Source organism: Eurosta solidaginis, chromosome 5 (assembly GCF_040869045.1).
Source record: "Eurosta solidaginis isolate ZX-2024a chromosome 5, ASM4086904v1, whole genome shotgun sequence".
Taxonomy (NCBI): domain Eukaryota; kingdom Metazoa; phylum Arthropoda; class Insecta; order Diptera; family Tephritidae; genus Eurosta; species Eurosta solidaginis.
In genome coordinates, this window is record NC_090323.1 from 164,284,491 (window position 1) to 164,309,596 (window position 25,106).

General features: G+C 34.6%; 1 protein-coding gene across 7 annotated transcripts in view; it reads left to right on the forward strand.

The window, feature by feature from the left end:
• Positions 1-879: 879 nt before the first annotated feature.
• Positions 880-25,106, forward strand: part of Con (Connectin) — a 293,371-nt gene continuing 269,144 nt past the window's right edge. Inside the window, exons 1-2 of one of the 7 annotated variants that reach the window (XM_067756734.1) lie at positions 880-993; positions 11,265-11,459. The gene's annotated coding sequence lies outside the window, so the exon portion shown is untranslated. Of the gene's footprint in view, positions 1,352-10,986; positions 11,460-25,106 lie in introns of all 7 variants that reach the window. The other 6 variants (XM_067756731.1, XM_067756727.1, XM_067756729.1 and 3 more) reach the window with 6 other exon arrangements.

Sequence of the window (25,106 nt, forward strand, 5' to 3'; positions counted from 1 at the left end):
TTCCTTAAAATTTTTGTGCAAACTTTTAATTAAAATTTTCGTTCAGTTTGTTCCATTCTACATAACTTTGACTAATACCTTATTTTCGTCATATACTAATATCCTATGAAATACAAAACTTATACGCATTGAAGTCTACATTTTATACATACACACATATAAATATAGATATGCACACGTATCATAAATGTAAACAGGACATGCGAGCGTAAGAAAGCGACTCTACAAAAGACGAACACTCACCAGGGCATTGGCTTTTTGCGGCACAAAAACGAACACATGCTCGTATATGACCCGGACACAATGCTTCACGTGAGATTTTGTTGTAATTTTAACGAATAAAAATGTGTGCTATGAAAATCAAAACAAATATTATGGGTAAAAATGTATAAATGAAATGCATTAGAAACGAAACTAAATGAAACGATTTGATAATGAAACGGATATGAGAGAAAGTCAACGTACATAGTGGATATATACACATACATACATGAGAATGAGTAAAATTATGATGCTGATGACGTTTCGTAAACAGAGCGAATTAAGCGAGTGATATGAACGATGAGCAGCAGTACGTAATTCATTGCTGCATTGTTGAAGATAGTTCTCATATTTAGTGTTGTTGATGTTTCAATTGGAGTTGGTGACTTTGTGAACTCGTTGCTGTTGCTTCTTCTGCTTCTTTTTCAAGTACATGCATTTAAATACGAAGGCATACAAATGCCTTGTTTTGAGCAAACTCTTAGTGTTGAAGTCACATACCACCCTCATCGGACTCGTGCGTTCGGCCGCCCATAGCTCTTTTGCTGATGTTGTGAGAAGCGCGTGTAGATAGTCTTTAGTAGTGACAGTTGTTGTCGTTTGAGCTTAGTCTTCGTTGGGCGGTCAGTGTGTTAGCAACGTGTTGCTCCTCTCGTTTTTAACGTTCGACGATTTTTTGTACTAAACAGTTACCCAGTTTTAGTGTGTGCTACGTATTGTATTTATATGTAGGTGTGTTATATACATATTAGCAAAAAATTAAATTATATTTGTGCAAAAATTGTGTCAAAGTACAAAGAAAAGCTATATAAATGCAGACAAGAGAAAAAACAACTGCAAGCTTATTTATTTAAAAGAAATTTAAAAACACATATACACATGAACATAGATACATATACACGGAATATTTCGTGCATGGATTGCGTGAGTGTACGTGTAACGAATTTAGCAGCAATGCAACAAGTTTTGACTGTTGAGTGAAAGTGAAAAGTGTTGCGATCAAAAAATAAAGAAGAAAATGCGACAAACATCAACAAAATCAAAAAACAATAAAATAAAAAGTAATGCACCGAAGCGGATTTTATCTAATGTATTATGAAATATACATACTTATATGAATACATAAAACGGACTTCAAATATTTGTATTGCCCAATTAATTTTTATTATTTTATTTTTTATTTTTTTAAGTTTGTTTTCAAACACTGTTCAACTGCCTTGAAAAATTTAACAATCTTTTTTCTGCTTATCTGTATTATTTACTCATTTCAAATTTCACTACAACAGCTGCTTACCATATCGAAAATATGCTCAAATGCCACAGTAGTTGCTTACGATGACTTGATTTCTTTTTGCTATTTGCTTTGCTATCTTCTTTTCATTTTCCTGTCTTATTTATCATAATAAATTTCTACAATAATTGGCTGACACCGGGATTTTCGTGTATATACACAAAAATACTCATTTCTAGATAATTGAAGCATGCTTTTAGGCGTTATGCCTTAAACAAAATGTTGAGCGCTCATATTCAAAAATGTTTAGAGGCTACGCCACATATACATATGGCAAGAAATTAAGCGACTGGCACAACTTTGAATTGATTTTGCCCTCCCTATTCGTGGGAAAAATTTAATTAAATTATTTTAGGAAATTTTTTTGGTTTTTTTGTTATTTATTTTTTTGCTGAATTTTACTAATTTTTTTTCATTTTTTTCCAGATGGATAGCCACTTCCAAAAAATAATTGTATTTCATTTTTTTACTTACTTAAGAGGCAACAGTTTATATCAGAGACCTATTTTAAAATATTTTTTTTTAGGAAAGAAAGTCCGGGTAGAAAAAAGTCTTAGGTGAAAGTTTATCCCCTGGATACTCCTAGGATTTTTATGACGAACAATGCATACGTTGTTTTTTCTTACCTATTTCAAGAAACTCCGTAAATAAAATAATGATAGGATTTTTATCAATAGATTATTCTAAATGTCTATATTTGAAACCTTTATGGTCATGTGAAAATTTTTGTACTTTTAACAGAAATTTGTCATAGAAAATTTAAAATCAACACTCATAGTACTAGACTTGTATTTTTCGATAGAAAACTTCCAACTTTTTTTCGCCATAAAGCTTGATCCAATTGAGATTTTGCTTTAAAATTTGATACATTGTTTTCTGTAAAAAAAAGTAGGATTCTGAATGAAACTGGATGATCGTTTTCGTAATTATAAGGCTGAACTTTTATTATGTCCTCAAGAAATAAAAGTCCGGAACTAAAGAAATTTATCATTAAAGGAAAAACACTTTGGGTCCTCCCTGGTTTATATTATTCAGACTTTTTTTTATTTTGCTTCGTAATAAGGATTTATTTGCAAAATGCTGCGCCTAAAATTATGCAAACTATATTAGTCGTTCCGTGTCTATAATTTTATATGAAATTTTCGCACAGCAAATCAGTTGCAATCATCCAATTGACATTTCTTTTCTTTCGCGGAACGTCGTTAGATTTTTTAATTTTATTGATAAATTTCACTGAGTATAAATTATGAAATGTTGGTCAAAAATTAAGGATTTTTATTCAGATTCTCTAATTAATTTAAGTTTTTGAATAACACGAAGTGTAAAGGGCTGCATTGACAATATCTCTGATTGTGAAGTTTGGCCTCGAAATTTTTTTAAAAATTGTGATTTGATCACTTTAACGAAAAAATTGTTTCCTTAAGCAAAATATTTTAATAAGTCCAAAATATTTTATTTAGCCCTGAGATATAGTTTTTTAGGTTTTTTTTTTATTATTTTTTCAAGTCTTTAATTTTCCAAAATTAAAAATATTTGCGGTGGACTGCAATGCAAACTTGAAATAGAAGTATTAAAAACGGGACATTGTCACAGTTAGGACTTACTTTACGAAAATGCATAATTGTGAATAAAAATAGATACTTTTAGGCGGGCATAATGATTCCAAAAAATATGAATCCATGTTAAAATTAATATATGATTTGCTTTTCAAATGGTAGTGATCTCGAAAGCGCAGTAGATTCAATAACGATTTCAGAATAATTCAGGTATATGATCTTCCTTTGATTTTTTTATTTTAATTTGCCTACTTTTCGGAGCTGCAAGTGAACGCAGCGTTTATAGCTTTTCTCATTGCGTTTACAACCAATATAAAAAATATTGATGCCCTCTCGACAGCTGAAATTTAAAATATATCAAATATTATTTTGGTTTTTAGTAAACTGAATGAATTGAGTTCTACATATTCTCTCAATTTGTTTACTGCTGCTTTACAAACAATTTCATATGATAAGAAAAGGTTTATAGCATTATGGTATGTTTTTATCGACGATTTTAGTCTTAAAACTCGTGGCTTTCAGACCTTCGGTACTTTATAAAAATTAAAATTTCGTCATCGCATACTTCCAAATGAATTACGATTGTGGTATACCATAAAGTTTGAGTAGCAGTGGTTTTAACAAAAAATGAGCAAAGTCATAGAGTTTACTTTCACCATTTTATGAAGGCTGATACTCGTATATTGTCTAATTAAAGTGGCGGCCGCCGTGGTGTGATGGTAGCGTGCTCTGCATACCACACCGAACAGGAGGTTCGCACCCGGGCAAAGCAACATCAAAATTTTAGAAATAATTAGTAGAAAATTTTCTAATCGGGTCGCCCCTCGGCAGTGTTTGGCAACCACTCCGAATGTAAGTATTTCAGCCATGAAAAGCTCTCAGTGAAAACTCATCTGCCTTGCATATGCCGTTCGGAAAATTAAAAGGAGCAAGACGCAAATTGGAAGAGAAGCTCGGCCTAAAATCTCTTCGGAGGTTATCGCACCTTTCATTTTTTTTTTATTTTAACGGTTAACAGTCTCATTGCCAGACCCATACACACCCAAGTACCTGGGTTAAAGTTCCGAGCAAAGCAACATCAGCACACAAACACTACGAATATATTTTTGCAATGGAAAGCTTTTGAGTGGACATTTATCTGCCTTGTAAATGTCTCTCGGAGTCGGCATAAAACTTTAAGGTCCCGTCATGTAAAATTGTAGGAAAAATTAAAAGGAACATAACGAAAATTGGAAAAAAGCTCGGTCTTTTCCTTTTTTAGTCCCTCCCTTAATCTGAACAAGTAATTTTCTTAAAAATAAAAACTTTTTTTCTTGGTTGAAGGGATAAATTTCATAAAAATGGAGAAAATTGTACAAAAATATTCAAAAATTAAATTATGTTACTGTGAAATTTGCAGTCTTATTCCCCAATCTTAGTCGTATATGTAAAAATTATGAAAAATGTTTAATCAATTATTCTTGATTCAAAAAACTGAAAAAAAAATGTTCCTTCAAATGCAAAATTTATGCAAGAACAGAAATTTTTAATCATAAAGCGTAAGACTTCCTCATCTAAAAACTAATTTATTAAGAAATGTTTTTCTCATTTAAAATCTTTTTGTTTTGAGTGCATAGTGCCAGTATTATTTACATTATAACCATACTTAATTTAAAGTTGTGTCCATTTCATATGGTCATAGGGTCAGTAGACTTTATGGCCGTTGACCTAATGTCACCCTTCCTCCCGAAACACCTTCAACATATAGCTATCATGTAGCATACAGCTCAGATGAAGAGTTTTGCGCTAGGATCCAAACTGTTATTTGTTATTATAATAAAAGTCCTTCAGAAAAGAATTTTGTAAAACAAAATTTTAATCCGGATTTTTATTTTTTAACTACAGAATAAAAGTCCCGCTGAATACCTGAATCCTTTTTATTTCAACACATTGCCAGACACATACACACCGCAGTACCTGTGTTAAAGTTCCGGGCAAAGCAATATCAGTAATTTATAAAATATATATATTTTTTTAAGAAACTAGTTTTGCAAATCACGGTCGCCCTCGGTAGTGGTTTGCCAACACTCCGCAGGTATTTTTGCCTTGAAAAGCTCAATTGCTCTTGATTCAAAAAATTTAAAAAAATAATAATTTTCATTCAAATGCAAAATTTATACAAAAAATAAATTTTTAATCATATAACATAAGTCTTGCTCAATTAAAAAGAAGTTTAAGAAATATTTTCCTCATTCTAGATTTTGTGTTTTTTTTTTTTTTTTGAGTGAATAGTGTCAATACTAAATACATTATATCCATTCCAAATTTAAATTTGTGTCCATTTTATATGGCCATAGAGTCAGCAGGCTTTATGGCTGTTGACCTAATGTCACTCCCCTACCACCTTGCACGTATAGCTTTCATATAGTAAATGGCTCAGATGAAGATTTTTGAACTGGTACCCAAACTGTTATTCATTTTATAATAAAAGTCCTTCAGATGGTGATGCAGTGATTTAAAATGGGAGATACAGCTCGGATGATGTATGGTAGAACCATCCTTATGAGACTTGTTGGGATTCCATCTACACCGGCAGCATTCGACTTTATCTTAGCTATACTCCTTATAACATCTGACTCGGAAACAAATTCAAATACATAGGTACCGCGCAAATTACACTAGTGAATAAAATTACAAACCTGGACTTTGTAATGAACTCAAGTTTGACATGTGTTGATCACGTTAACTTAGCATAGATAAGGTATATGTATAATATATAATAATATCGGCGATGTTTACTCCGTGTAACATAAGGCACAAACAGGCTGTTTAACTAATTCTATGTTATTTGACATACGCTAAATTCATGTACAACAAGCTAGATTCGCACTCTGCTCATAAAATGGATGTGTCCTTTAACCATAACGCACGCTAGGTGTATGGACTGCAAAATTTCGACCATGTATCTCGATGAAAATCTTGACTTTTGGGATATCGAAGGGTTACCCCTGCACGGGGTTTCTGAGGGGGCCTGCGATTTAGAGGTACTAAGACATTTTTTTTTTAATTCAGGAGAGTTTAGTTGTTCCATGTGAAATTTTTAAGCCGAACTTGAAAAGCAACGAATATCATTATTTCGTTTTAATATTATAGTGAAGTGTGAAAAATAAAAACCTATATATATATAAAAAGAAAGGTTAAAATGTGTGTTAGTTGGTCGCCGGTGTTTGAGGAATGCGTCCGTCGATTTTGTTTAAACTTTCACACAAGTTGCGTATACCTCACGCGGTGGTTATTACATAGGTTTGGTTGCGATCAACGTACAGGGTCTCGAGATATAGGCGGGAACGTGGACCCCTATACCCTAGAATGTGTTTATAGAATATGGATAACAAATGAAAGCTGTTGATGATTGCTTTAGTAGAGTGTAATTTTCGTACCCCTGCGTGACTAAGATCTCGAGATATAGGCCAAAACGTGGGCCCGTGCATGCCTAGACAGTGTTTATACAATATGGATATCAAAGGAAAACTGTTGATGAGTGCTTTACTACAGATTAATATATTATACCGCTGGGTGACTAGGGTCTCGAGATATAGGCCAAAACGTGTACCCGGATACCCCTAGAATATGTGGGTAATATGGATATCAAATGAAAGCTGTTGCTGAGAGCTCTAAATAATTTTCATTGTGATATTCGATTTAGTCGCAACAACCTGGAAAACTGATAAATATGCATGCGAAGCCGAAATAAAGACATGAATTAATAATACCCGCAATTGGTATATAAATTTGCCTATATTAGTATTTACGATCCTCTTTTCCGGGAAGTAGACCAGAGACGGAATGGAACGGAGATTAGAACTAGGACTGGGACTGAGACTCGGAGTGGGATTGAGACTGGGACTGGAACAAAATATATACCACTCTCTGGGACATGAAATAAGGGATGAAGAAGAATGAGAAGAACTTGAGAGAAGAGAAAAGAGAGAAGGAAACTGAGAAAGTGATAGAATGAGACGAATATGGAGATAGAGGAAGCGAAAAAGACGGAGGGAGGAGTGAATGAGAGGATTAGGTAAAAGTGAGAGGGGGGGGGGGCAGAGTTAGATGGAAAGAGCTTATTAAAATGTACGCAGATAAGCCAAATTTAGGGCAGAACAACGTCTGCCGGGTCTGCTAGTTTGGAGTATAAATAAAAAGATTTTTTCAATGAGCTACCCTGGAGCAGGCTACCTACAATTGGCCATGGCTGAGACATGAGTTGGTACGATTGATTGAGGGAATGACCTCATATAACTCCTTACTGAATTTCAATGTTGAATACCTTAAGAGTTATGCAAAATCAAAGATTCCATTTGTATGCGAGGTGCCACGCCCCTTTTATATATCGAAATTATTTTTAGCTTATGGCCATCCGTGGAAGGTTTCTAGTGGGTTGTGCAAATTTGGTTGTGATCGGTCGATCCGTTTAGGACGCAAACTGATCTTTACCTACATATATACTTAATTTCAATTTTGTATGTATACTTACTTATTTACTTACTTACTTAATTGGCGCTTATCCGTGTAAACGGTTATGACCGTCCAACAAGGCGCGCCAGTCGCTTCTTTTCTCTGCCAACCGGCGTCAATTGGGAGGAGTTTAAATCGATTTCCACCTGGTCCTTCCAGGGCGCCGCCCTCTATCTCTGCTTCCATGCTTACCAGTATTTTGTAATTATTTAATTATACCCAGCTGTACTTGTACACAGGGTATTATTTTATACTACTCTTTATATTTTCGTGCTTCGTTGTACTATAAAAGATCTATAATCTTGCTGTACTAATATTCTTATTAATAAATGTTGTATAATTTTAGTAGCTAAATTTCTTACGATGCACTGTGGCATATTTTTCATTTGTATTATTTTGTTAAAATTATTTATTTATTATTTTTCTCTTTTTTCATTTGATTTTATTGCAACTAAAAGCTTTATTCCAAATTGATTGCTGCATTAGCAACAAAATAATTAAACAAAACGCCTAAAGCATGGGATTATTTCGAAATATATTCAATATCAATTTTTTATTTTATTTCTAGACAACATAGCTATGCACATTAGGGCGGGTCGATTTAAAAATCGCTCATTGCTCTGTGAAAATCGTATTCTAGGGATCAAAATAAGAAACTATGCCGAAGGAACCATACCTCTAAAACGAATTCTGGTGTCCCCAATTTGGGTCGAACTTTTGACCCATTTAGAGTGCTCCAATCGAGTCCAAATGTATGACCGACTCCCACTAACTTTGGAGTCCCAACCCACCGATGCCAGTGGCACCCCCCTGGAACCCCCCGGGGATCGCCGGTTTTGCACTTTACATGAAAAAATCAGCTAAATGGCTATGTTTTTTCTTTATTTTTATTTATTTATTTATAATAATATTTATTTTATAATTTTCCCAGGTTTGATGTTAGCCAGATCCACCGGAACCACGCCGCTAGAAATTGCATGGGCCATGTCATATAAGTACGTCGAATCGGTGGAAAATTAAATTTTTTCTGGAGCAGGGGGCATATTTTGCAACTCAATTTTCTGGAAGTCGTCCACCACCTGAAAATATATAATAATAAAATAATTAAAAATGGTTGAAATTATAATAAATGAGTGATAGCAATAACTTACCGGAAGAGTTTCACAAGTTTCGATTTGACGGCTCAGTTTTCCGGTTGCCGATCTTGGTCCAGTGCTGGTTGATTTATCCAAAGCTTCAAACAAATGCCGAAACGGAAGTTCGTTGAAGTATAGAAGGCAAACGAACCAATGCAATGGTCTTTTTAACAGCAATTCGAATCGTCGTATAATTCCACCGTGTAGGCCAGTGTTTGTTGGCTCTCCCTCAGTGCATATTCCAATTAATGCATTCAGCGATATATTTTTATCGTTGAAAAAACCATTTAATTTGGTTGTTTTGTATTCAGCGGTTTCATGTTCCAGTCTAACGTAACCAATCAATTCATAATTGGGTTCTCTCAAAATAACAAGATGAGGTTCTTTTACCATCCTAGTATGATACTTCTCATCAATTTTATCTATCGATAAAGTATCATCTTTTCTGCCATCGAATGAAAACGTTAACAAATTGGTATCATCTAACCGTTTGCGAAGCACTTCTTGTTTGCATTTCTCTTTTTCTCTGCAAACTTTCGATTTATCCATGATGAGAGGTTTCCCATGCTTATCTTTAATTTTAAAATCTTGCAAAAGAGCGGTTCCCAATGCTTATGCTACTCTGTCAGGCACACCAAATCTGTCACATACCAAGGCAAAGTTAAAACAATCGTATCTCTCTGTGTATTGTGAACTTGTGCTTCTATCCATATCTTTTTGAACCGGTGGCGGTGCGTATGTTGAATCATCGGGATCTTGGTAGGTTGGCATTGATGACATGGACGTTGCTCCTTGCTCTTCAGTTTCCATCATAAATGAATCCATTGTTAGTCTTCTCTGATTATGTTGATCGTGCATGAACTCTTTGAGGCGTTCGGGAACCCAGCCGCATGCACATGGAGCTGCCTTCAAACCGCATTTACATGTTCCAATGTATAAAATTGTTTCCAGAGATTTTACATATTCTGTAAATTGTTGGGTGTTGTTTCTTCTCTTGATTTGCTCTTGATACTTGTCAAGTAATTTATTCAATTTATTAAATACACTTTTTTCAGCATTATTTCCATACCAAGTTTTTCCCAAATTCCAATCAACTTATCTTGTACTTGAATAGTGAATGATTTATGGGAAAATTTTTTTTGTTCTGTTTTAGCACGTTCGCTTAAGTAAAAATAATATCTCAAGATATCCAGATGGGTTGGTAAATTAAGATCAGTTAAATCAGTAGACACACCAAAACCCGTAACATCATGCTTTGGTATATGACTCATTGGGTTTTAGATAGTTGTTGATGTAGTTGCTTCATCTTGCGGTGTTGAGGATGGTGGATTCATTGTAAACTTTTTGATTTGGAATGGTCACTTCACTTATTATTTTTTTTGAAATATTTTTTTATCTGAAATTAGCACTTCACACTTTGAGTTCTTCACAACGACTTAATGCATTCACAAAAACTGTTGCGTTATATATGGTCTACGACACGAGGTAATAAGAATGAAATGGTAATTTCAATTCTACCTGCTGTGTCTTGTGGTGGCTTAAAAAAAACAACACAAGCAATTTTACGATCTGCAATTGTGTCACAGTGATACCTTCATTTTTTAAAACGGTTGAATAAAAAACCCACGCAACTATGTTTACGACATGCAAATGCATCACAGTGATGCCTTGCTTTTAAAAGGGGGTTGTAAAAACGCTAATTTCTAATAATTTTTTCTTTCTATTACTAAGTTAAATTCATTTTTTCATTTACATATGTTCTGACTAAATAAATTTCTAAAGACAAAAATAAACAACAAAAAGAAAAAACATAGGCATTTCGCTGATTTTTTCATGTAAAGTGCAAAACCGGCGATTTTTTGAAATGTTTGTATGGTGAACCCCCAGGGGGGTTCCAGGGGGTGTTCCACTGGAATCGGTGGATCGGGCCTCCAAAGTTAGTGGGGGTCGGTCATACATTTGGACTCGATTGGATCACTCTAAATGGGTCAAAGTGGGATTTTTCAAAATTTGCCCCTACCCAAAAGTTCGACCCAAATTGGGGGACACCAGAATTCGTTTTAGAGGTATGGTTCCTTCGGCAAAGTTTCTTATTTTGATCCCTAGAATATGATTTTCACCGAGTATTGGGCGATTTTTTAGCCTCCCCACAAATCGAGATGGCCTAATGTACATATATGCTGCAGGAAATTGACAATTTCAATAGAGCATGGGAAGAATCATTAAATATACAGCTTAATTTTACCAGCAAACCTACAACATACTTACATAAATACTCTCGAAATGCAAATTCTATTACGAAGTGAATATTTTTTTGTTGTAAATAATTCTAATACATATGTAAATTGCTAAATTGCTTTATTGTGTAAAAGTAAACAAAACGCACTACAGCAGCTGTGTATATTGAACCTAATCAAGTAGCAAATAAAAATTGTAAAAATCAATTTGAATTTTTGTGGTATTTACACTTTGAAAAATGTCGATTGACAGCTGTGTTGTTTAAAAATACATTAACTGTTTACAAAGAGTAAAATAAAAAACCGTAATATAAATAAATAAATAAATAAAAGTGAAATTACTAGCGAATTCAAATAACGAATTTAAAAAGTAAGCCAAGACAAAAGAAAAACAAAAGAAAATGCAAAATAAATTGAAATAAGAAATGTATGTCTGAACAGCTGACAGTGTGACGCGCAACATCTCCAGCACAATAAGCAACAAGTAAGTCGACCTTAAATTATGGTTTCTTTTCTAATATATTATTTACTCGCTCCTCAGGCTACAACATGATTCAATTACTAGAGGTTTGTTCTCCAATGATGACAGAGCTGTGACACTGCCAAATTTAAAAATCTGGACGGGTTGTTTTACGAAATAAGGAAAAATTGTAGTAGAAAAGTGCCTTTAGTAGTATATTAGTAGTGATAATAAATTTGTAAATGCCAACAGGGTTTGAGGGAAATAATTCATTTCATACTAAATATTTCGCGAATTGATATACCTAAGTTAGTTTGGCCATTCTTTCAGAATTTGATTGAAGATTGTCGTACGTCAGAATTTTATTCAATAATAAACCATCTCAAAATTTGTTTCAAAAACTCTCTATCTGAGCATAAGTTCAATGCATTTTGATATAAGAGGGAATCAATGAAAAGCATTCTGAGATAAGGCATTCTTCAACTTAATTGTGATATAGGGCGTTTTTGCGACAATTCTTAAAATGGAAAATTTTTATAAAAATATTTTGAAATAGGACGATTTCGAACTGGCAGCCGACATGGGGTGATGCTCTACTCAGCAGCCGCAATGAACTGACAAAAAAATAAAAGAAAATGGTTTATTATCTTAGACCTTAATATTCCGGCCTTGGCCTTGACAGAAGAGTTAAACTTTTGTGCGATCCTGATACACAGGGAGTGTTTAGCTTTTTATTCTGAAATTTTCGAAAGCTCTTTTCGTTTAAGTGTTCATGGAAGTGTTCCGTGTAAACTGTTAATTTAGAATATTCGGAACACGTTCGTTTGATACTACCTAAATATAAAACGATTCGACAAATTCTTAAATGGATAGGAATTTTCCGAATATACAGAATGAATAAGTTGACATGCTTAATGAGTACATTTTGTTATGTCATCTGCATTATTTACTAGTGATATTTTTACGTGAATCGATTTACTAGTCCAGCTTCTGACGTTGAGCGATGAACTTTAAATTGGTTTAAGTTTCGTATGTTCATAGGTTTACGAAATTGCACGATTCCTTGTTGTCCGTACTTTTCATAAAATTACCTATGTTGAGCCACATTAATACATCATGGCATAGTTAATAAATTCATCATAAAATTTAAAAAAATTGTTATAAGCAATTATGCTGCTCAGTACTTATCGGGTATTTGTAAACTGATTGCTTCTTATTTCTACTACTAATATTAAAAAAAAAAATCGCAATGAAACAACACAGTTAAAGGATGCCATTTCGATTTGGGAGCAAAATGGCTGCAATTGTCAAAAAATTTGTCAGCCGAGCAAACCTCTTGTGATTAAATCCTGACAACGCATTACATGCATAGAAATAAAAATCCAACAGGTATTTCTGTAAATGTTTTTTTAAATAACTTTAAGTAAGTTTACACAATAAGCGAAGTATAAACGTTTTCAATATTTAATCAATTTTAATTTTCTTTAATAATTTTTATTAAGCGTTGAGACCGATTGTTTGATAATTGTTAAGTTTTATATATAAAATTCAAATGTATTGCTTTCTTATAAAATGTTATGTAAGCGTATATTTTTAAGCTTCTAACCAACGTTATATTTCAATTATTTTACGTTTTCTTTCAAACGTTTTGTAAACAAAAAATCAGCGTTTTGTAAGCTTAATCTCGATTTCTGTATACTTTTTAAATCCTTAATTTTCGTTTACTTTGCTTGTTGAGAAAATTTCCAGCGCGAAAATAGTTTAGCTACACTTACGTTATGAGAACCCTCTTCACAACGTCGGTTAGACCGATATTAGAATATGGCTTAGTTACCTGAAATCCGCGTTTCCAAGCTCGTACAGACAGGCTAGAATCAATACAAAAACAGTTTTTAATATTTACCTTAAGGAATTTTGAATGTGACTTTTTATATAATGTGCAACCTTACACTAATTGATTGAAGCTCATTCAGCTCTTGCTAGTTGAAAAGGAAACAATGTATAACAAATTTCGATTTTACGCACCTTTCCGGTGTTCGCGACAAGATAATTATTCTCTTTGATAGGTCGGACGTCATTTTCTATAAAAAATACTGTTCTTACCTCTCTTAATACGTTATGCCCTATATTTATGCTTCTTTTCTATTAATTTATTTAAACACTTAGCTGATGATATTTCCCCTGTAGTTTAGCAGTTTCAGATCCCGTCATTTGACAAACAACTGCCCATCAAAGACTCGCCAAAAAAAAATAAAAAATAAATAAATAATTATGAAAAAAAAATTAACAGGATTAGCACGGTTTCATTTGGCCATCTGAAGACAATGCTCTGCCACAATGTATAATAAACTTAAAATTAATTAAAAAAAGGCGAAACATAATAGTGGCTTCTTATAGAAAATAATCAGATATAATTGAAATTTTGTGGGTGAGAAATTTTCAGCCGCTGATTCTAAATCAAAAGTCACTAAAAATTAAATTATTCCACGAAGCAAATCTTTATATTGGTACAAGAGTACCTGGTAAACTTTGTTCTGCCGATAACAATGTGGAACAAACTCAGGTTAGCAAAAGTTAAGTAATTGAGAGTGAGGGGTGAAAATAGAGGCTAAATTAGAAGACCCGTATCGCGGCGTTTGTTTATGTTAGTTTGAATTCGAACTTCGAACTTTGCAGTCAAATGCCGATTTTCAGCATATTGTTTGTGTGGTTTTTTGGCTATAACTCGTCGACAAATTGATATTTTTTCAATCTGTTAAAGCCAAATTATTGCTAGAGATCTGTGCAATATATTTTAAGCTCCATAACCCGCTGGGCGGTACATACACTAGGGTGGGTTGATTTGTACGGACGAAAGTTAACCGATATCCCGCCATCGATTTGGCGATAGGATTTGGGCGCAGGAAAAAAAGTTCCACTACGCATACCCAAAAAAATAATTTTCGAGCCTGCGAGATTTAATTTTTTTGACTTTTTTCGACTTTGATTTTTAAGGTTTTTTTCATGACCTACTAAAAAAACTTTCATATGTATACCCTGTCCGACCCAAAAATTTCCGGTAAAAACTTTGGCGATAAACGTTATTTTATTTTTAATATAATATTTATTTTTTATTTAATAATTGTTATTTTCATTGAACCAAGTTATTGTCATGCGCCTAGGCAAGCTTATAATTACATTTTTTACGGCTTTGTTGAATTAAGGCTTTCGGAAAAATGTTTACGAATACTAACCTTATTGTATGGGTATGCAATACAAGCATTTACCTTAACTCAAAAGCATTTAGTCTGGTTTTATTATTGTCGCCACAGCTGTGTAGCAAAAAATATCAATCAACATCAGCAACAATTTTAGCGGGCGCATCATGTTCTCGTTATTTAGTTCTATGTAGAAATGACACTCGGTTCAAAGCAACTTATTTTATAAATTTCATTTACATACGTTAGCATAAAACATAAATTCTTGGATATTAGGGTGGTAGACTCAGTTTGTTTAAAACCGTTTCCATTTCATAACTATGTTTATGGAAATCGATAGTGAAAGTAGAAAAACTGTATACGTTCGGCTCATTAGTCACGCTATGAAAGGATGAGATGTTCAGGAAAGGCTCTGAAATGGACATAAACGAGGCGGACAGCTCTCTATGGCCATCGCTGGGTTATATCCTGAGTAAAATCTAGTAATAGGAGATTAGAGGAACGTACTTGCTGCGGACCAACCGGATTGGTTGTGAGGTCTCAATGTCATTATGGCCATATTAAACTAGCTTCCATCCAAGTTAAATTGATATGCAGTGAGAATATAAACGATTGTCGTTACAGGTTATTGCGCTATTGCACCGATGCTCCGACGGTAGCGTATACCAACAACCTCCCTCTGCAGAAGCTATCAGGATAAGGAAGAAGGGGAGTTGATTTATCACTTTCTCTGCAGATGTCCAGAACTTTAATAAGCGAAAACAACACTTAGAAACGAGCTCATACTTTTCGAAAGGGCTTTGGTTCGCTTAGTCAGAGTACTGATTCAGATTTTATATTTTGGTTCTTGTTTTCACGATATTGTTTTATAAAGTTCCGAAAATCACGTTTTTCGGCCGGATTCTATTCGCTATTTCGCTATGAAAACTTATACATAAATATTTTTGTACGCTACGTCCTTGAAAGCTGCGAACAAAACCAATACGTGTAGCATACTTTCAGGCAGACTTTCTTATATTGGACTGGGCGTTGTGTAGCAGATGCAGTAGTGGATACATTTTCTTTTATTTTGAATGTTTTGTTTTATTAGTTATATACAGTTTTATGTCAAATATGCATAGTTTGCCGAACCTAGTTATATAGAGTTATTAAGAGGGTAACGACCATAACATTAAACTTGAAATTTGTGAAAAAATTTTATATAGAAAAATATCGAAAACCTACTACATTTAAAACAACACCATCTAAATGCGAAATGAGTCTTCGAAAAACTAAACACAGGTTTTAGAGGGAAATAGTTATATTTTCAGATTTTGTATATTGTTTTACTTACTTCTTTTCGTGACGAAAGTCGCAGTGAATACAGCAGTAAAACGTGTTTATACAGTTACAAATATCTCGAAAACCAGAGCAAATTGAAAACATCTGACACTGTATTTAAAGTAATGTCTCTTTTCTGGGTCTAAAATTTGTTTCCCTATACAAACGATCAACCTATTATTTAATTACATGCGTACACATCAGTTCTTCTGTTTCTTAATTACCTTAATATAAGTCAACCACAAATTTCAACCTAGCATAAATTTTAAAATAAACTACACAGCGAAAAACATACATACAAACAAATAAATATTTCCACACAGTCTATGGATGAGTATTGTTTGACAACACAGTTCCGACGCCACCCACCTAATTCCAGTCGCCATCCAGCCGCCCACGCACTATTCTCTTGGCTACTGTCACTGTGGAACGCCTATGGCATCAGTTAACACGTCGATTGACAGTCGACATGCTGATGAACAACACTCTTGATTGTTGTTGGGTTTCTTGCCAGACAAGTATGTACATAAATACATACCATTATTAGCCTTGTTGCCGACCTATGCTTAACACCCACTGCATGCTGAAAGCGACCATTACGTTAATTTAAATTTCGAATGAAAACCGTAAATCACTTTCGGGCTACTTTCGAACAAAGAAATAACTTCTATATATCTAAATAAAAAGGCACTGCTGATGCATACCTTGCAGGAAAATTTATAATTAATAAAAACTCTTTAGCTTATGATAGCTATAGTTACTAGGACTTCTTTATGCATTTCGCTTCTTTACTAAACAACCTGTCCCCAAGTGACCCAATGAGGTCAGGCTAATCCTGTTTATGTGTCCACACCCCGTGAAACCACCGTTAGATATAACATCAATCACGACATAGTTAGAAAGCCCATTTTGCTCTCAGCAGTCCAACAATTTATAGGTCTGCTCATTAGGTGAACTTAATTCCTAATGGAGGGTTCCTCTACAAAAACTCTGTGTATAGAGAGTCTTTCGCTGAGAAAACGAGGGAAATGAACTATTACGTGTCCTGCGTTTTCCAATTCGGTGGAACAGTGTGGACATAAAGGATCCTCTAACCTACGCTTTTTTTACTACTCATTTTAGTTTAGTTGGCGGTGCTTCCGCTCATACTATTCCTCTATATTCCGACTAATAGGAAGATCCGGCGCCATTTCCTCGATTCTACCTACCGTTCCTGCCACCTAGCTATTGTCCTTGACTTGTTGTCCTTGACCTTGGCATCTTCACATGTTACAATTAAATGTAATACAAATCGGCAATTTCCCTTGACAGCTGTATTACGAAGGTTTTCTGAGATAAAAAAAAAATTAGGTCGTCGTTGCATAATGTTTACAGCTGATATAGTTTTGTGGCCACTGCTACCACGGCAATATCGTTGATAATTTGCGTGCCTCCGGAAAAGTTGATTTGTAGCACACCATCATACATCAGATTCGAGGACGTTCGTATCAAAGAGGAGTACTTTGGCGCTAAAACACTACCAATAATCAGTGCACAGAGCATACTTCTTTTTCGACCTCCAATTATGGCTTAAGGGGCTATTTTTACAAGATTTTGTATTGCAGCTATGGTGGATCTTAAATTTTTATAATCTGAACTTACTAGACAAGCCACAGCAGCTTTCAAGGGTCGCTTATAAGATGCTCACTAATAACACGTTCAAGACGCTTTCGTTTCGAATCCAAAATACAAAGTGGCCTATATGAGAATGGCTGGGAAGGCATTTTACCAGATTTCAGCAAAAGGACCAGTCTTTGATGTTTCTATGAGCGGGGAAAGACGCCTTCTCGAATACAGGCGTTGAAGAGATACATAATTTTGATATTTTTCTCTCATAACAAGTAAAGGTTTCTATTCTATTTGCATATAAATACACCATTTTCATATACCCTGTAGGTAAATGACAACACCACTCTGTAACTAAAAACTAAGTTTAATAAACTAGTGCTCACTTTAAACGTAAATATTCTTCTATTAAACAGCTCTAGCTTGTATTGTATGGCAATGGCAGAAAAAAGACCTAGTTTACTGCTTATCAACGAAATATTAGTATAGAGTTATATAACAAGTTAGAGCTGTTTTATAGAAGAATATTTACGTTTAACCGTCCTGTGCATAGATGGGTACCCGGGTCCCTTTTGCATATTCAAAAGCCATTTTTAAATAATCTACAAATAGAAGCGAGTTAAAATTTTGTGCGAATAAGTTTTCAAGGAAAGACAATTTTTTTCAAATATAATTTCATAAAGATGATTTTTTAATAAATTAGTTTTTTATTATTATTTCTCATGGCTGGGATACCCAGGTACCACTCGTAGTTCTATCGTTTTTACGAAATCTTCAAATAGACACAAGTTAAAATTTTGTGGCATCCTATGGAAATAAGTTTTCTACAAAAAGGGAGAAAAATTTTTCAAATATACTTTCAAAAAGATGGTTTTTTAATAAATAAATTTTTTATTACTAAAATTAGTTTTTTATTACTAGTTCTCATGGCTGGGATACCCAGGTACCACTAGCAGTTCTCACGTATGAACTGTCTTGTGGTACCCGTGTGCCCAGCCATGCGAACTAAGAAGAAAAATTATTCATGAACAAGACGGTTAAAGTGAGCATGAGTGGTGTTATTACTAAGACATTTTTTTTTAATTTTTTAGATGTTCCATGTGCAGATTTTAAGCCGAATTTCAAAAACAACGAATACTGATAATGATTTTTTGCCTGGGCCTGAGGAGACAATAAAAACATCAAACAAAAATGTGTTTCTCAGGGGGGCCGCGATTTAGAGGTACAAATCATTTTTTTCTAATTCAGGACAGTCTGTAGTTGTTCCGTGTGCAAATTTTAAGCCGGATTTCAAAAGCAACGAATGTTGATAATGATTTTTTGCCTGGGCCTGAGGAGACAATAAAAACATCAAACAAAAATGTATGTTTACATGAATCCGAAATCGTAATGTTTCGTGGTGACACTGATGAAGGTTCATCTTCAAAAAGCCTTCCAACAATACCACCAACTCTGTATCAAAGTCCAGATTATTTAAACGACTTCGACATCGGTATCGTGAATAATAGGTTTTTGCAGTCTTCAACGAAATAATTCGTCCAGGTCTTCAAAAGTGTCCTGTTATTTTTCCACGTGTCGTCATGACCAGGTATTTCCTACCTCGTTGTTAAACAGAATCTTGCCAAATGGAGAGAAGGTGGAGTGTGACTGGTTAGTGTTGAGTGCCAGCAGCAATGCTTTTTATTGCCTACCATGTCGTCTGTTAAGCACCCTAACTTTAAATCGATCTAAAATTTGTTGTACTGGCGGATATTGGAAATTCCAGGTATGGAAGAAACTATACGATAAACTGCCATCACACGAAAATACTCAAAATCACATTAAATGTTATATACAATGGCGATCTTTACAAAATCTAATTCAAAAGGAGGCTACAATTGAAACTCAAAATTGGAAAGAAATTTTATATAGAATTTTGGACATTTTAATTTTGGGGTGAAAGAGATCTAGCTTTCAAGGCGAAGGCATATATCTTGGTGAACGAAACGATGGACATTTTTTGGGCATCTAAGATCTCATAAGCCATTATGATCCCACACATAGAGATCATTTGGAGAAAGTTAGGATTTCACAACAGCAGCACAAACGTTTACAAGTTCACTATCTTTGCCCAGACATTCAGAACGAGTTTATAGAAATTTGTGCAAAGCACGTGAGGGAAGCTATATTAGATCAAGGCAAGAAAGCCAAGTATTTTGCTATTATCCTTGATACTATGCCTGATGCTAATCACGTTCATTTCAATTCGAAAGCAACAAATTTTAAGATGTAAGAACGGTTTTTGGCTTCCGTGAATTGTAACCAAAAAACTGGCCAGAAAATCGCTGATCTAATTTGCCATACTTGATTAAAGGGTACGATAACGGCGCCAATATGAAAGGAGCTTACAACGGAGCACTACGTCCCATTGTCGACAAAAACTCGAATGCTGATTACTCGCCTTGTGCAACCCACAGCCTCAATTTATGTGATGTTGATGCTGCAGAATATTGTACGGCTGCAACTACTTTCTTCGGAGTTGTACAAAAATGCTTTGCTATTTTCAGCAGCACTACACAACGATGGGACATCCAGCCAAAAGCCAAGTTTGACTGCGCAAGCATACGGCGATGTTACCGGCATTCTCAAGTACATCAACAAGTTCGAATGTATCTTGCTGTACTCAATTTGGTTCTAAATACTGACTACCGTTAATGAAAGAAACGTGGTCCTCCAAGCTAGAGACACCAACATAGATGTTGAGGTCCGACATCTAGATGCCTTATTAGCTGGTTTCAAGTTGATCAGGAAGCAATGGGAAACAATTTTAAACGAATGCAAAACAGTTGCTATTCAATTGAACATCTCGCGAAAGTTTCCGGGCATTCGAAAGAGAAAACCCAAAAGACGTTCTGAAGATAATTTAAACGAGATGATTACGGATGATTCAGAGTGTGATTTTAAAACCAATACATTCCTGGTGATCGTTGATTCGGTAATCACTGGCATTACTGAACGATTTGCAGCTATGAGAAATTTGAGTGAGACGTTTTCCTTTTTGTGGCAATTTTAAGACATGGATGAAACTACGGTTCGGACGAGCGTAGCAAAATTTGTTGAAAAATACAAGTCGGACATTTCTCAAAGCTTATAATGTGAAATAATTCACTTGAAACACGAAGCAAATTTTGATGAAGGTCTGACAACATTGGAATTGCGAAATTTCATCTACATATGTTCAAAATCTGTATACGATTTTCCCCAGCATTTGTGTTGCTTTACCTATCTTTTGCACTATACCTGTTACTGTAGCTAGTGCAGAACGTTCCCTTAGCGTCCTTTAAAGAATCAAAATTCATAGATCGTGTTCATTTTAAGAGCGAGGTGCTGAACTTGCCACGTTTTGTGTTAAACCCGATTTGGAAAGACAGTTAAATTTTGATATTATTATAAAAAATTTTGCAGCGAAAAAAGCCAGAAAAGCCACTCTTGGATATCCAAACTTTCTATATTGAATAACTAAATTTATAATCATCATTAAATTTATCAGAAATGTATTAAAAGGTTACCAAATAACTAGAGAAGATTATTTGAAACAATATGTGGCTGTTAAAAAAGAATTTTATTTCTACGTCAGCTCTTAGTCCAAAAATCATTTAGTTGATGTGGTAAAATTTGTTTTGATGTAATCCATCAATAATGATTCATGAATGAGACGTCATTAATTCAAGTTAATCAAATGTGTAAGTGGATTTTTTATAGGGGCCCGTAAATTGTTTAGTCCCGGGCCCAGATTTTCTCCCTACGGCCCTGCCTACAGGATATATGAAAATAGTGTATTTATGTGCGTACTAGTGTATTTTATTGTAATTTAATCCTTACTATTGTTGTAATCATGCTTGATTGCCACGTTGTAAATAAATTGACTGCAGCTCCTACAGAATGTTGCCTATAGCTACTCCGTTTGTTTTGTTCATCAAATTCTCATTGTTGTCCTTTCTTGCGTACACAGTTGGAAATAATTATTCGTAATCGCTTTGTTAAATCAGCATACCTTATTTGGTATGCTTAATAAAAGCGCTTGTATACAAGTATTTAAGATATTATTTTTATACGTTTGTTTTTGTAATTGTTGTTTTAAAGTATTTTTGGCATTACGGTATTAAGTCTAACGGTTTCTTTAATTAAAATTTTTCAAATAAGTATTTATAGATATACGAAGACTGTGCACTTTATTAGAAAGACTTTTAAAATAACTTTAACAGTTAAACAGATAAAGGCTTCTGAAATTAGCACTTAAAGTGAAGATAAGAGAGAAGTTATATGTATGATATTATTGGAAACCTCAGGATATTTCACTGTACAACTATTCAGCGCAGAGAACTTCGTTATCGCCTTATTTGGCGCTTAAGCTGCAAGGCGATCTGGCTGAATTTAAACAAAAACAAGTAATGAAGGTTTTAAATTACCTTCTTTTAAAAGTGGGCGGTGCCATGCCGCTTGTCCAAAATTTTACTAATTTTCTATTCTGCGTCATAAGGTCAACCCACCTACCAAGTTTCATCGCCTTATCCGTCTTTGGTAATGAATTATCGCACTTTTTCGGTTTTTCGAAATTTTCGATATCGAAAAAGTGGCCGTGGTTATATTCCGATTTCGTTCATTTTAAATAGCGATCTGAGATGAGTGCCCAGGAACGTACATACCAAATTTCATTAAGAAATTTACTCAAATTATCGTGTTTACGGACGGATGGACATGACTAAATGAATTTCTTTCTTCGCCCAGATCATTTTGATATATAGAAGTCTATACCTATCTCGATTAGTTTATGCCGTTACGGGGTACCGTTATGCTCCGCTCAGCTGAGTATAATGATAGATGACTATAACTATGCGTCTATCGCACTTGGCGATTGTGTTTTGATCTCAAGTTTTCGGCACGTAGGAGACATATACAACATTCCTGGATAAAAATAGTACAGCTTTCAGGACAGCCAGCTCCAACGGTAGCTAGGTAGCTCTTCGGGATCTAGAGTTAGCAAAGGTTAACGGCAAGCTGGTTTAGTCAATATAGGGGATAGGCTTAAGATTTGATGAGTCGAAATATAGTTTTCCTGATTTGAGTGCCAGGGTACTGTAAGATAAGGAACACGGTGTGGGACAAGGGTTGGCATGGCGCGGATTTAATCTTGTTGTCTCAGGAGAGCAGGCACCCTGGGACTCATCAAGTTCACATATTATAACACTAGCTCAACAAGGTTAATAATCGGTGTAAAAGCCTGTATTCGTGTGAAGTTCCCACGAGTGGGAGGCCATTATGCAACGTTAATCGATATTAAACAGTTCCAAAGGCGAAACTCAATGCCACCTATGGCAGTTTAAGTAAGTCCTGCAAAAGAGGAGAAAATGGCAGAGGACCTACGGTGCGACTATTTAGCACACTGCTGAAGCAGAATGAAGTTTCTCAGAAAACCATTTTTCGATAGCCTTCCGAACGCAAGGATGTCATTTTAGTACTAATTGAAGTCAAAGCGGACTCACCACACCAACTAGCCAACTGATGCATTACATTGCTTCAAAAGAATCCAAAGATGTGGCAGCATATGTTATTCAAGCACATTGGCTGCCAGAGAGAGAGTTGAGAATTTTAATAAGTTGTAGCATATATCCTTCATGCCCGCAAGTGAATCATCTTGCTTTCAACTTGCACACTTATAGTTCTCTCTTTCAGATTAAAAACTTTAGGACATCACTGTGGCTATACTGCTTCGAGTCAAATTTATGCTATTTTGTTGATAAAAAGTATCTGGTTTCGCAGGATGCCCCCATAAATTAAGAAAACAAAACTTCAAAAACACATTTTTTCAGAAAATATTAGTGAGGCCCTTTTTTCAGAAAGCCAAAATTTTAGATGTTAAAATTTAAGTTTTTTTGCTGTCTGATTAATTTCTGAATTTGTTTCAGGAACAGAACAACGTCGAAAGAAGGCGTTATATCCAATCGAATTATAATATCACCAAATTGGGTGAAGCCCAAACAATTAATTCTATCGAAGGGTGAAATTTGACTTCTGAATTTTGTCTTTCTGAAATTCTAAGTAATGTTTTCAGAAACAATGTGTTTCTGAATTTTTGTTTTCTGAATTTACGGTTGGCACCGGCACAAAAGGCGTGGACGTGCCTGAGGATTTCATTTGTTGTATAAGGTCTAAGTGATAATGTGACCCCCTAGAGCTGAACGTCTTTAGCTTTTCGATACTATAGGAAGTGAGATCTAATCTCAATAATAACGCGACATAGTCGATATCGATCTTAAGTTGGAACTTTCAAGCTAAAGCACGAATTCTTGATTTTAAACTTGGCTGTTTATTTCTAAACTAAAACAAAATATTTTTCTGCTTTCAATGCTCCTAGAGCCGATCTCCTATTTGTAAACTTCTGAAAATTAAATTTGTGCCCTCGCTTGTGAGTTCGCTGATTTGAATATTGTTCTTCATTTTTCCCTACAAATGTAAGTATTCATATTAAGTGATTACTCACACATACATTTATAAATATGTAAACTCCAACAATGCACTGATTGACTTAAAGCTAATTGCTTCCAAGTTGATTTGATAGCATTTATATTCTTTGAAAACCCACAACAACAACAAAAAATCAAGAGAAATATGAAAAACAAAAATATCGTATAAAACAACAGAGAAATGGTAATTTACTTAGTTTTCTATATAGTGGAATGCAAAACAGATATTTGCCAGAGTTGAAACAAAGTTTACTAGACGGAATTCAACCTCAGGAATGTTAGTACAAATACATATGTACATACATAATCACCTATGCAGATGAAGAATTTTTTCATTTTCATATAATTACAAACAAAACAAAAGCAAATGCATGAATGTGAGAACCTTAAAATAAATCAGCGTCTCTGCGGAATTTTCTATTTCTCTAGTATGTTGCATGGAATGTGTTGCATAAGGAAACAGCAGTTTTAAGTACATATTTACAAATAGAAAAGTGTACCTGGCGAAAAACAAGATCGGTTCAATTTAGCGGTTCAAACAATTTATTTACTTCTAACTCGTCAGAGCGCCGCATTTGCAGATAATGTGAACCGCCGTTTCCTCCGCCAGCTAACAGAAGCAACAGATTTGTGTGTCGTAAGGCTTTAATTTACTAAGGTGATATCATAGATTACAGTGTCCCATTTAGCACCCAGTTAGAGTCTGTAGGTCCGCTCTGCTTAAATTATTGAGTTTGGCTGATGCTCTCGTTGCGGCGAGTATAAACAATTTGGCCTGTTTTTCATCGCGCATTCAATCAAGTTTTGTCTAAACTGCTTTGCTTCCCATTTACCTATGGTTTTCCCAGTGTGTGTCTTTGTGAGTCCCAAATGCCCAGGATTATATCCTATATCATTTGGAACTACTATGTATACCAGATACGCAATGCTGCTAGAGTATCCTCACTCCACGAAGATAAGACCCATCGTAGACTTTCTCTACCGCAAACTTCTATAGCACAAAAATAGTGCGGTAGCATCCCATTGAAACTATATTATAACCACGG